Here is a 13,259-nt window from a genome sequence, read left to right as displayed (position 1 = left end):
TACAGCGTTATTCTAAAATTGATTTAAAAACATATTCTCAGCAGTCTACACACACACAACACCCCATAATGACAGTGACATTTTGTTGTTGTTGTACATTTATAAAAATACCTTATTCACATAAATATTCAGACCCTTTGCTATGAGACTCGAAATTGAGCTCCGGTGCATTCTGTTTCCATTGATCATCCTTGAGATGTTTCTACAACTTGATTGGAGTCCATCTGTGGTAAATTCAATTGATTGGACATGATTTGGAAAGGCACACAACTGTCTATATAAGGTCCCATAGCTGACAGTGCAAAAACCAAGTCATGAGGTCGAAGGAATTATCCGTACAGCTCAGAGACGGGATTGTATCAAGGCACAGATCTGGGGAAGGGTACCAAAACATTTCTGCAGCATTGAAGGTCCCCAAGAACATAGTGGCCTTCATCATTCTTAAATGGAAGAGGTTTGGAACCACCAATACTCTTCCAAGAGCTGGCCACCATAATTTGCAAATAAATTCAATAAAAATCCTACAATGTGATTTTCTGGATTTTTTTCTCATTTTGTCTGTCATAGTTGAAGTGTACCTATAGTGAAAATTACAGGCCTCTCATCTTTTTAAGTGGGAGAACTTGCACAATTGGTGGCTGACTAAATACTTTTTTGCCCCACTGAATATACATAAACTCAGCAAAAAAAATAAGTCCTCTCACTGTCAACTGTGCTTATTTTAAGCAAACTTAACATGTTAATATTTGTATGAACATAGCAAGAATCAACAGCTGAGACAAACTGAACAAGTTCCACAGACATGTGACCAGCAGAAATGGAACAATGTGTCACTGAACAAAAGTAACAGTGTCTGGTGTGGCCACCAGCTGCATTATGTACTGCACTGCATCTCCTCCTCATTGACTGCTCCAGATTTTTCAGTTCTTACTGTGAGATGTTACCCCACTCTTCCACCAAGCCACCTGCAAGTTCCCAGACATTTCTGGGGGGAATGGCCCTAGCCCTCACCCTCCAATCCAATGAGTCCCAGATGTGCTCAATGGGATTGAGATCCGGGCTCTTCACTGGCCATGGCAGAACACTGACATTCCTGTCTTGCAGGAAATCACGCACAGAACGAGGGTCATGTCATTCTGGAGGATCATGTCAGGATGAGCCTGCAGGAACGGTACCACATGAGGGAGGATGATGTCTTCCCTGTAACGCACAGCGTTGAGATTGCCTGCAATGACAACAAGCTCAGTCCGATGATGCTGTGACACACCGGCCCAGACCATGATGGACCCTCCACCTCCAAATCGACCCCGCTCCAGAGTACAGGCCTCGGTGTAATACTCATTCCTTCAACGATAAACGCGAATCCGACCATCAGACAAAACTGCGACTCGTCAGTGAAGAGCACTTTTTGCCGGGCCTATCTGGTCCAGCGACGGTGGGTTTGTGCTCATAGGCGACGTTGTTGCCGGTGATGTCTGGTGAGGACCTACCTTACAACAGGCCTACAGCCATCAGTCCAGCCTCTCTCAGCCTATTGCGGACAGTCTGAGCACTGATGCAGGGATTGAGCGTTCCTGGTGTAACTCGGGCAGTTGTTGTTGCCATCCTGTACCTGTCCCGCAGGTGTGATGTTCGGATGTACCGCTCCTGTGCAGGTGTTGTTACACATGGTCTGCCACTGCGAGGATGATCAGCTGTCTCCCTGTAGCGCAGTCTTAGGCGTCTCACAGTACGGACATTGACATTTATTGCCCTGTCCACATCTGCAGTCCTAATGCCTCCTTGCAGCATGCCTAAGGCATGTTCACGCAGATGAGCAGGGACCCTGGGCATCTTTCTTTTGCTGTTTTTCAGAAAGGCCTCTTTAGTGTCCTAAGTTTTCATAACTGTGACCTTAATTGCCTACCGTCTGTAAGCTGTTAGTGTCTTAACGACCGTTCTACAGGTGCATGTTGTTTATGGTTCATTGAACAAGCATGGGAAACAGTGTTTAAACCCTTTACAATGAAAATCTATTAAGTTAATTAATACAAATAATTTTGAAAGACGGTCCTGAAATGGGAACGTTTCTTTTTTTTGCTGAGTTTATGTACAAGAACTAGCAATATTTATACCACAATGCAGTTGTGACCATGCTAGGCATTCCATATTATACTACAACATCACTCTAACTGAATATGGATGTTGTGTTGGTGGAGTGTTCTAGGCATGGTCCTTAATGTTCTTCAGCTGGTGAACCTTGTCTTGTCTTGGGGAATGGCAGCTGGTCTGGCATGTAGGACCGCACCTGTCGAAGGTGGATCCAGTTGAGAATGGGTGTCAATAGGAACGTAGCTAACATTACTTACTGGACCAGCCACTCGTTCATTAAACATTAGCTTGTGAATAACTATTGAATTTGATTTTTATGTCGACATCGACTGCAAACTACAAACAAGCACATGCTGCTGGAGTAACATGTTTGATGGGGACAAAGTGTTGGCTAATCACTGACTAGTGTTCAGCAGACTCATCCTGCTGCTGTTGTTGATGACGTTGACACCAGCTTCAGTAGTACAGAGCCTGTAGACCTATTGGATAAGAGTTTGCAGCTTGGAACAAAGTCAAGCTCAACATCATCTGACTCAGAAGAGGAAAACACTGCACGGGGCTGGCAAGAGCCAGTCTTGGAGTCCATTTTACAGGGTTGGAGGGATACATTTTTTATGATAGTTCGAATTTTGAGTGCAGTCGTAAATTCACTCCGGCTATCTACTCCGATTTCAAAGCCCTCTCGTCTGTGTGCCAGAACGCAGAACAACTGATGCATTTACGAACACACAATGCCCGTTGAATATGACCTGTGTCAGTAAACGTTGGCAAAGAATATATATATATTTGTTGCAAGCAGCACAGTTACATTCGCCAACGCTCTAGATAACATGAAAACAGTCTAAGCAGCTCTGGTCAGACGAGGTTCTCTCATTTGTGTCTGGAAGTAGCTAGCAAACTAGTCAACTTTATCTAGTTACCTTAGGTGCTTGACTGCCGTTGTGAGGTCAGAATGCTCAGATCAACCCTGGTCCTCAGCTAGAGTGCGCTCTAAACGCTCCGAGAGCTAAACGCTCTGAATTTATGAACTGACAATCTGACAATGCTCTGAATTTACAAATGCCCAGAGCACACAATGAGCACACTCTGGCACTCTAGAGTGAATTACGAACACATCAATTGAAAACTACTGTCTTCAGTGTCATCATAGTATTGGCAGGATGACAATATTTTTTATTTTGCAAATTAAAATAGTGTTCTGTTTCTTTGGCCAACCCAATGAACCCTGATATAAATAATCACTTGGCTTTATTTAATGGTAATATGTCATGAGCATTATGGGTAAAAAATACAGAGGAATATGAAGTGGCCAGCCAGACCAACAGGAGGACGTGCTTCTTTTGAGCTTGAAATTAAGAAAATTGGTGCGAAATTGTAGAAGGGGATCCTCCTGCATCTTAGAATGCTTAGGATCTTATAATATAGATAATATAGCTAGATATATAAATGTGTATTGTTAGAAATTGGATATGTAGACGGGCGAGTCGGTCAAGGATCGATTCAGACAAATTGTATGACAAGCTACAGTTTATTCAGAGTGAAGATATCTAGAACAGCGTAATTACGGCTCTCCCGCTGGTTCGTACGGAACTGCAGACGAAGAGGCCGATACAATCAGTACACCACTTATATATAGAACAGAAAGTAGGTTGATTCTGGAAGATCGGATCTTTGGATTGGTTCAGCTGGGGTGTAGTCTGTAGTCTTCCGCCATTGGCTCGGTTGTCTGTCCGTCATCGTAGAATCCTCTTCGGGCACACAATGTTCAGCTACAACCGAGATTATGTGTGTGTGCGCTGGTTTTGGCAATTAGTGTAATGCGGGAGCTATCCTGTAGGGGACCCCACAGGCTCTACTTTGAGTTGTAGCCCTTTATTAACAATAGTTTGGTCACCTGCATAAGAAATAGCATTTCTCTACAAAACCCTCTCTTCACGTCTCACCAGAGACGTGACACAACCTAACTGGATCCAGACACAAAGAGAAACTTCTCCCAAGGGGACTATGAAATAAGGCACGGTATTAAACAGAAATAGATATATATGTATTACATCATGTTCTCCATTCAATCCCACTATGTACTAAGTTGGCTACCAGCCACCTAGGAACTTACAACCCTCATTTAACAGAGCGGAGAACAACAGCTCAAAATAAAAGTAAAATGCTTACATAAGCCAACTTTTTTCCCGCAGGAAAAAGTTGTGATTCCCTCTCTTCACATCTCCAAAGAGATGTGACTTAAACTAGGCAAGTCAGGCGGAATGATCCACTTGCATAACACATACATACATCCCCATAAGGCAACAGCAGATATAATGTAAACCTAATAGTCACTCTCCTCCTCATCCTCGAATTCAAGTAGGTCTTTATCCAGCAGAGGAAACATCTGGGAGGGGGAGGAAGGGTCAATAGCTCTAGAGATAACCCTAGTGGCAAGGGAACGGATGCATGGAATGCAACAGCATCCACAGAGAACTAAAATGGCAGCGAACACCGAAATGGATACCAAAATGGAGGACACCAGGGTTTTATATTTACCAAACGCACTCATCCAGGAGTCCCACATCGAGGTATCCATCCCAGAATGAGATTTCATTTTACCATTAAGCGTCCTCAAACCTTCTAGGGCCATGGTCAAGCTACCATCGGAGGCTGTGTTATTAGGGATGAAAGTGCAACACTGTTCACCAAACATAGTACAAGCTCCACCTTTCTCCGCCAGTAGCATATCTACTGCAATGCGATTCTGGAATGTCATAAGAGAAGTTGCAGCCAGGCTCTCATGCTCCATACCGTTATCACACACCTGGCTCCTGTTATCTAACAAAAGACCGCTTGTTCTCGCAACCCCACGCTCTGAATGTGCCCTCCCTTCTGTATTTTTTCCAGCATGAGAAAGTCCCCTGGCCCTGACACTTTTAACAATGTTTCAAGTCAGCTATGTTGCATAACACTTGCATACATCAACACAAGCCAACAGCAGATAATATTCAATCATATATATGGTAATGGCTATAATGTAAAACACAGGATCCAATAATCCCTCTTTTTCACACCCCCCAGGGTGTGAACAAAAATTCAGCAATGAATCATATAACAGTCACAGAGTTTAAAATACCTTCATGTCAAAAGAGAACAGCTCATTCAAAAACAGAACAAAAGAAAATGGTGTGAAATTTAAGTCCCCCTTTTGACACCCACAAGGGTGTCACTTAGCAAAAACAGGATAACACTTTATTGTTTATTGTCATGTAAGATACAGGATAAAACTTTGGTCATGGAAAACAGAGTAAAGCAAAGCAAAGCATTATTATAAACCATCTGGTCCTCTCAGCTACTATCCTGCACCAGTTGGGCTTCATGCCACCCAGGGACTCCAAACCATGGGTCATCCTCAGTCAGTCCCATCCTCCCCTGAAAGCATGCTTCAGTATCAGCATCTCCAACTGGAGCATCAAGCAAAGGCATCATCATGCCTGAAGCCTTCACCACATCTGTAACAGACTTCTTGAAACACGGTATGATGCAAGCAGCACACCACATCAAATAACAAAAATACAAAAATTGGGGTCAGAAATCCAGTAACCACCATTCTAGTGTACTTACCAAAACCATGCTCCCACTCAAGAGAACAGGCCAGACTCCTCCACCCCCGCCATGGTCCTCATCTCAGCAGATAGTGCATCAAGTGCATCAAGCCCACTAAGGGCCTTAGATATACTACCATCTGGACTGGTGTTATTAGGAATATACGTGCAACATTGTTCACCGAACATCTTGAATATGCCCCCCTGACTGGCAAGAAGCATATCCAAAGCAAGTCTATTCTGTCTGGCAACCCTAGATGTGGCCTCAAACTGTTCAGACATACCAGTGAGTGCATCACGGGGGTAATTAACAAAACGCTGTTGATCATAGTAGATGTAATGAATCCATGCAGTCTGTCTTGCATCCACTATGGCTGGACCTATAATCCATCATTCCTGCCCAAGGCCTGAAGCTCATGAGGAACCCCCACCGGCACTCCCAACAGGTTAGTGTGTATGTCAACTACATCCTCTGTCCATGGAGCACTACTTCTATGTCTCCCATGGGATGGAATGTTTTCAGGTCCCCTGGATACAGAACCCAACAGCTGTTCAGCAGTAACATCAACAATGGTCAGTGGAATTATCAAACTGGTCAGAGCACACGTACCTTGCCAGTCTCCTCTAAGAATGGGTCTCAGCACTCTTTTGGGTCCACAGATCCACCACACATCAGCCAGACCACTAGTTTGGTTTAGGCCTGTAACTGGCCAAGTGGAATTAATGGTTATGTTACTACTGCAATCAGCTTCAGGCAATCTCCCATAATCAATGCCATTACCTGTACCCGTGATGCAACTGTAATTGCCCCCATATGCCTCAACACCCCAAGGGGCCCGATGAGGAGGTACTGTAGGAAACACAAGGCTCAAAGAGGAACAGAGAGTTGAATTGGCCTCAACCAGGTAAAAACCTCTCAGAATACACAACCACCCCTCTCCTTCTCCTATAGCAAATGGGTGTGTAGCCAGAACAGGTCTATCATGACCAATGTTTCATGTAACTCATGCAGCCATTTCAGGGTCTTAACTGTATACCTCATATAAGAAAGCCACAAATTGTCCCTACCAATAACACCAGTCTCAGTGCCTAATTGATCAATAGCTGAATAGTCTCTAACATTAATTACCTGAATGGGATTTTTAACACAGTGGTGGCAGGTTCGGTCCAGGGGTGGTAGAGGAGTGTGTCTGGCCCTGGTTCATCTGGGACCTCTGGTTTTGGCAGCACCTTAATAGAAAACACACCCATCGTGTCTGTCCCGGTCCTTTGTAGTCCGAGGGTGTAAGTGCCTGCATCAGAGAGCTTAATAGTTTTGATGGTTAGTAGGATTTCATCACCTTTACAAAGTTCAACAGTGCTCCCAGGTTTTCCCATATCATGGAAAACCTATCCACCTTTGTGGGATCCCCTATGCTATAAGGATACCCTCTCTTCCAATCCCAGAACTGTCCCAAGTCGGTTATCCTGTAATCCCCATACGGACACCCTCCCAATTTAATATAATTTCATTTATAATTTTCGTCCACTTGTTCTGTAGACATACATTCAGCACTCCACGGGTCAGAACCTGGAATCCGCTGGTACATCACCATCTATTTCCATCGATTTCTCCAGAGTCCTGGAAATAAGGCCTCATACACAGGGAATTAGACAACAGCCCCATAAAACTAAACAGTCACACAGGTGAATGTAGCCCATAATACAGTGATCATAATATTTTCCCCATTTTCTGAACATACTATCAAACCCAATTAATCAGAGAAGTATCCACCCCAGTGTTTTCTGTCAACCCGTGAGCCAGGGTGGTCAAACCAGCTGAGGCTTCGGGCACTGATTAATCCGGAGCTGTGTTATTTGGGATGTCACCCACGATAAGACAGCTCAGACAAACAGCTTCCATGTGAAGCCCCACCCTTTCCCCGAGAACACATCACTTAGCAAGAGCCAGACACATCTTCACTTCTATGAACAAAAACAGGGGTGACAGGACAGGGAGGATTTTCTTCATTCGAGAGATGGCCCCCGGAATTCTGTTAATTCCAGTTCTCCTCTCGAACACTGTTTATTGTTTGATAGTGTCAGTGTGTCTTACCCTCCCACCAAGCGATATGAATCCGGGTAGCTCTTTCAGCTAGCTGTCACCAGGAGACCTTGGTACGGTCCCCCCAACAAGCCTCTGGGACTGGATTGAGTGACTTCACCTGCAGTTCACCTATAATGCATAAAATGCTGGACATACAGGCTTGGTTAACAAACAGTTTCTCATGTTTTATCTGATTCTATCTTTAACTTCTATGCCCATTTGTTAGCTACATTTAAAAAAATATTAGTTTCTTATCCAATAGGCCCCATCCTATCCTAGACCACAATTTACCTATCCCCCTTTTGATACCTGGCTTTGCCCAGGTAACAAACTTACCTACTCTAAATAATGACTTAGGTAAGATTAGTATATTATCCTTCTGTTCTGACATTATCATGTAGGAGCGCCCCTTTAATTTTCCACATGCCCAATTCTCCCTTTTGTCTCCACTCAGTGACTGTTATCTACACACTCCGTTATCTTTGCTCGTCCTGGCTCCCTTCTAAAACTTCTCCTCTCTGCTCTCCAACCGTCAAGGTCTCTGCAGTGCGGGGGAGGGCTCATCTGTCTGCCTTTTCCCATGTTTCCACATTTTAACTAAATGTCTCACTGTTTGGCTTTATCTAAACTCATGGATTTTTATTTTTAGAAAAACCTGTCTATGGTGGCAATTTCTAAAGTCTTTATATAGGTTAAGTAAACTCCACTATAATTAAGTTACCTTAAAAAACTAATTAAATTTCAAAAAAACTTTTTTAATCTTTTTATTCATTTTTTAAAACAGTATCACCCATGACCACAAATGTATTATTCAAATGGCACCCCCTTGTGGCTGATCAGACCACTCGAGAGAGCCATGAAATCCGGTCACAAGTTACACCATCCCCCTATATTCGTGTTCCATACCATAGACATATTAAAGAACCCTTTATCCTTAAAATAAAATAAAAATCACTTGTGTAATTAAAACTCATAAAATAAAAAACTCATAAAGGTTCCATATGTGAGCGTGCCTCTTTAAAATATCATGTCTCTGGGAACATGGAAATCCCCTTAACCCAAACATTTACTACAAAAACAAAACCTAATAATTATGATAATCCCCTCAAACTCAAATAATTTGTCTCGATGTTTCATGTCTTATTCGTGTTTCTCCAAATTGTCTCCCCAAAATACTTCTTAAATACCCAGCCATTAGACAGACACACACAACTGTGATAAATGTGCACTGTCCCTTTAACATAAAAACCTCAGCCTGCAATCCACTCTGCGGGCCTTTCATTGTTCTCCATAATGAAAACAGATTCTAATGTTAGTATACCTTGACCTCCTGTTTAATTTCAATGATGTTATCTGAACAATCAAACCAAAATCAATACCCGGGAAGTACTTGTGTAAATGAATTAAAATAACTAAATAAATCTACCTTATTTCTCAGCATTTGGTTAGAACACCACTCCCGTCTTACATCGACCACACCCTTCGCCCCGTACCTAGTGTACAGCTTATCTATTACTCAGTGGCTCAATTAATGTTTAACGTAAGTATGTTCAGATGTTGATTATGTAATTCTACAACATTAGTATAGTTCAAACATCATAATATAAATCCGCAAAAATAATTTTGCGTTAATAGAGTTTAACACTTTTTCCAACAGTCATGCACCCCCCTCAATATTCTATGATATAACTCTCATCAGCAAGCCTGCGACTTTTTCAACATTCTCACCGGTTCCAGCTCCAACTGAAACACCGAATGTACCACACTCGCTTTGTCCCCGACCTCATTCATATCGATATTAGTCCCCGACTGAATATCAAGCGTGTTTCATGCACAGGATTTGATTCTCACAAATCTTCATTTACGCCAGTAAGCAGACCAGTGGGAGACGCAATGGCCCCGCCTTCTGTTCATTCTCTGTTTGGTCCCTTGGTTCTTAAATACATGGCTTTTATTTCTTTCAACTTCTTTGTCTCTGGCCTCCTGCTACGTCCCTCTCAACTCACATTCCATTGTTTTCAGCTGGGCCCCTGTTGGCGGCCCCCCCCCCTAGATAACCTGCTTGTGTCCATCTTAACTTCAATCCCTCCCAAACTTTCTTTATAGGCGTCCATCGTTCCTTTCCCCCTGATCTATATTCAATTTTTTGTTCTAGGAACTCATTAAACCTCAGCTTTGGAGTATTGGGGGTCGCCATTGTGAATTTGCTTTAAACGTAATTTAATTTAATCGAAATTCTCTCCTTCTATCTGATTATAGTTAGCATATACTTCGCCCGACGTTGATTAATACCCACGATGTATTCGAAGAGACACTGCTGCTCATACTCTGCCTTATCTCAGAGCTTCTCCTTCGTATATTCAGGTTGAGAAAAAACGCATGGGCTGGTATAGCATTTGTGGAGCACACAACCAAGGGATCTATTCGACTATTTAGTCTCAATATTTAAATATTATATTCAGATATTATTTCAATTATACATCAGTCATTTCGTTCCTGATTATACATTTATACATGTACCTATTAACATAGGTACATACAATATAGAAGTTTCGGATTTATCCAATATCCCTTATTATAATTCTATCTCTCTCCCTCTATCTAACCACCAACAATCTTAATGGAAACAATTACAACCACATTGCATTTTAACATAACATAAACAGTTACAAATAGACAAAACAAGACAAAACAACACGTTATATCTCTGACCCCTGAAAGCCGATCCTTATCAGTGAATTTATATCAGACTGAGCCGTACCGGGTCACGGGATAAAATTACAATTTATCCCCTCGGCGCCAGATTTAATGAATAGTAATTAACTACCCCCTTACTGATCTCTATTCCTGATCCCTATCGAGCTGACCCCTATCAGAATTATTACACATGTCCGACCCCTATCGGTGAATCTCTATCAGACTGAGCCGTACCGGGTCACGGGATAAAATTACAATTTATCCCCTCGGCGCCAGATTTAATGAATAGTAATTAACTACCCCCTTACTGATCTCTATTCCCGACCCCTATCGGAACTATTCAGACAAAACAGTGATCACTCATCATTGAAAGCTAGCAGACTGTGCTGACCGGGTCACGGGTCCCAAAATTACAATTTGTCCCCTCGGCGCCAGATTTAATGAATAGTAATTAGCTATCCCCTTACTGATATCTCATCAATGATTTATATCACACCGGCCGTCGCCGGTTCGTTACTACATATGTTCACATACACTGTTATTTCGAGTCGTCAGCAAATTATAAATTTACACAAGAACTATACGACTATACGACAATATGCAAAGTTTGATTTAACAGGCTTTTGCTTACCTTATTTTTTCTGGTGCACCTTGAAATCAGTTTTCCGAGTTGAGCAGAATTGTTGTCCTCCCCCGAAAGTCTTCACCCGTCTTTTTTAAATATTTTTTATTTTGAATTGTCCTTTCACCAACTCGCCCCCCCCCCCCCACACCCAAATCAACTCACTTCGACTGGATCGTTAGTAAACCATCCTCTGCTACCATTTCTGTTAGAAATTGGATATGTAGACGGGCGAGTCGGTCAAGGATCGATTCAGACAAGGTGGTAAATTGTATGACAAGCTACAGTTTATTCAGAGTGAAGATATCTAGAACAGCGTAATTACGGCTCTCCCGCTGGTTCGTACGGAACTGCAGACGAAGAGGCCGATACAATCAGTACACCACTTATATATAGAACAGAAAGTAGGTTGATTCTGGAAGATCGGATCTTTGGATTGGTTCAGCTGGGGTGTAGTCTGTAGTCTTCCGCCATTGGCTCAGTTGTCTGTCCGTCATCGTAGAATCCTCTTCGGGCACACAATGTTCAGCTACAACGGAGATTATGTGTGTGTGCGCTGGTTTTGGCAATTAGTGTAATGCGGGAGCTATCCTGTAGGGGACCCCACAGGCTCTACTTTGAGTTGTAGCCCTTTATTAACAATAGTTTGGTCACCTGCATAAGAAATAGCATTTCTCTACAGTATTCAACACGTCAAATATCCTCATAGTTCTGCAGATAGGCCGATTGTCACGTTCGTTGTAACGAGGAGACCAAGCCGCAGCATGATGAGGGTTTTTATGTCTAGGGTTTTTGTATGTTTATGGGGTTTTTCTAGTCTAGGTGTTTTTATGTCTATGGTTGCCTAGATTGGTTCTCAATCAGAGGCAGCTGTTTATCGTTGTCTCTGATTGGGGACCATATTTAGGTAGCCATATTCCTTGGGTATTTGTCTGGTTAGTTGCATGTCAGCACTCGTTATATATATAGCATCACGTTCGATTTGTATAGTTTGTTTAAGTGTTCTTCATTTTCATTAAAGAAGAATGTATTCATATCACGCTGCGCCTTGGTCTCCTCGTTACAACAAACGTGACACCGATATACTCAAAGTGATCTACAATTCTTGGTTTTCTTGTATAAACAGACATTGAATTTGCTACAACTTATCGGAGTTCCTCCTGAGATGCAAATGGTTGTGTTTCCCTGGAATACAACATCTGAAAGTTGTCACAAGGGAGAGAGGACTCATAGGAGAAGGAAAATGAGTGGGCCACGTAGCTCGTGCACTGGCCAGGAATAAATTAGTGAATTATAGAAACATATCTCAGTAAATCTAAGTCGAATGGCAGGAAGGTCAAAGGCTAGAAAATATATAGGTCAGGGATGGGCAACTTTTGATGGGGGTGGGAGCCAGAAAACAATTTTGAAATCGTCACGAGGGGCCGCAGAGGCTCGCAGTTCTCCATACCCACATCGATACCCACATATGCAGCCTAGCGTTTTGGGTGCCCTAAGCTATTTTTTTTTTTAAATGTTTATAATTATGAATTGTGTTGTTGTATTGGATCAATAGAATATGGGGAATAAAATGTATCCAAATATACCAGTTAATCCTGAAATTAAACCTAGATTCCTTAGTTGAAGCATAAAAAAGAAAGCCATCCATATCGCGGTCACCAACGCCCCACTACCGGACCAGCTAAACACCTTTTTCTCACGATTCGAGCACAATGACCCTAAGCTGCCAAGGAGAGCCCTGATGACAACGTGGGCTACACACCCAGTATCCACTGAGGACATATGTAACTCATTCAAATGGTTTAACCCTCACAAGGCTGCCGGCTCAGACGGCATTGCTAGCCCTGCCCTCAGAGCATGTGCAGACTAGCTGGCTGTTGTCTTCTCTGACATTATCTCTCCCTAGGTCAGGCCGCTATACCCACCTACTTCAAGATATCCACTATCATCCCTGTGCCCAAGAAAGGAAAAGTAACTGAACTGAATGACTACCAACCAGTAGCACTCACTTCCGTTATCATGAAGTACTTAAAGAGGCTAGTCAAAGACCATATCACCTCCTCCCTTCCTGAAACACTCGACTCGCTCCAATTCGCCTACTGACCTGACAGTTCCACGGACGACGCAATCGCTATTGCACTGCACACTACCCATAGCCACCTGGACAAAAGGAATG

Source organism: Oncorhynchus kisutch, linkage group LG6 (assembly GCF_002021735.2).
Source record: "Oncorhynchus kisutch isolate 150728-3 linkage group LG6, Okis_V2, whole genome shotgun sequence".
Lineage (NCBI taxonomy): Eukaryota > Metazoa > Chordata > Actinopteri > Salmoniformes > Salmonidae > Oncorhynchus > Oncorhynchus kisutch.
The sequence above is the reverse complement of the archived record's forward strand: the minus strand, read 5'-3'. Positions refer to the sequence as shown.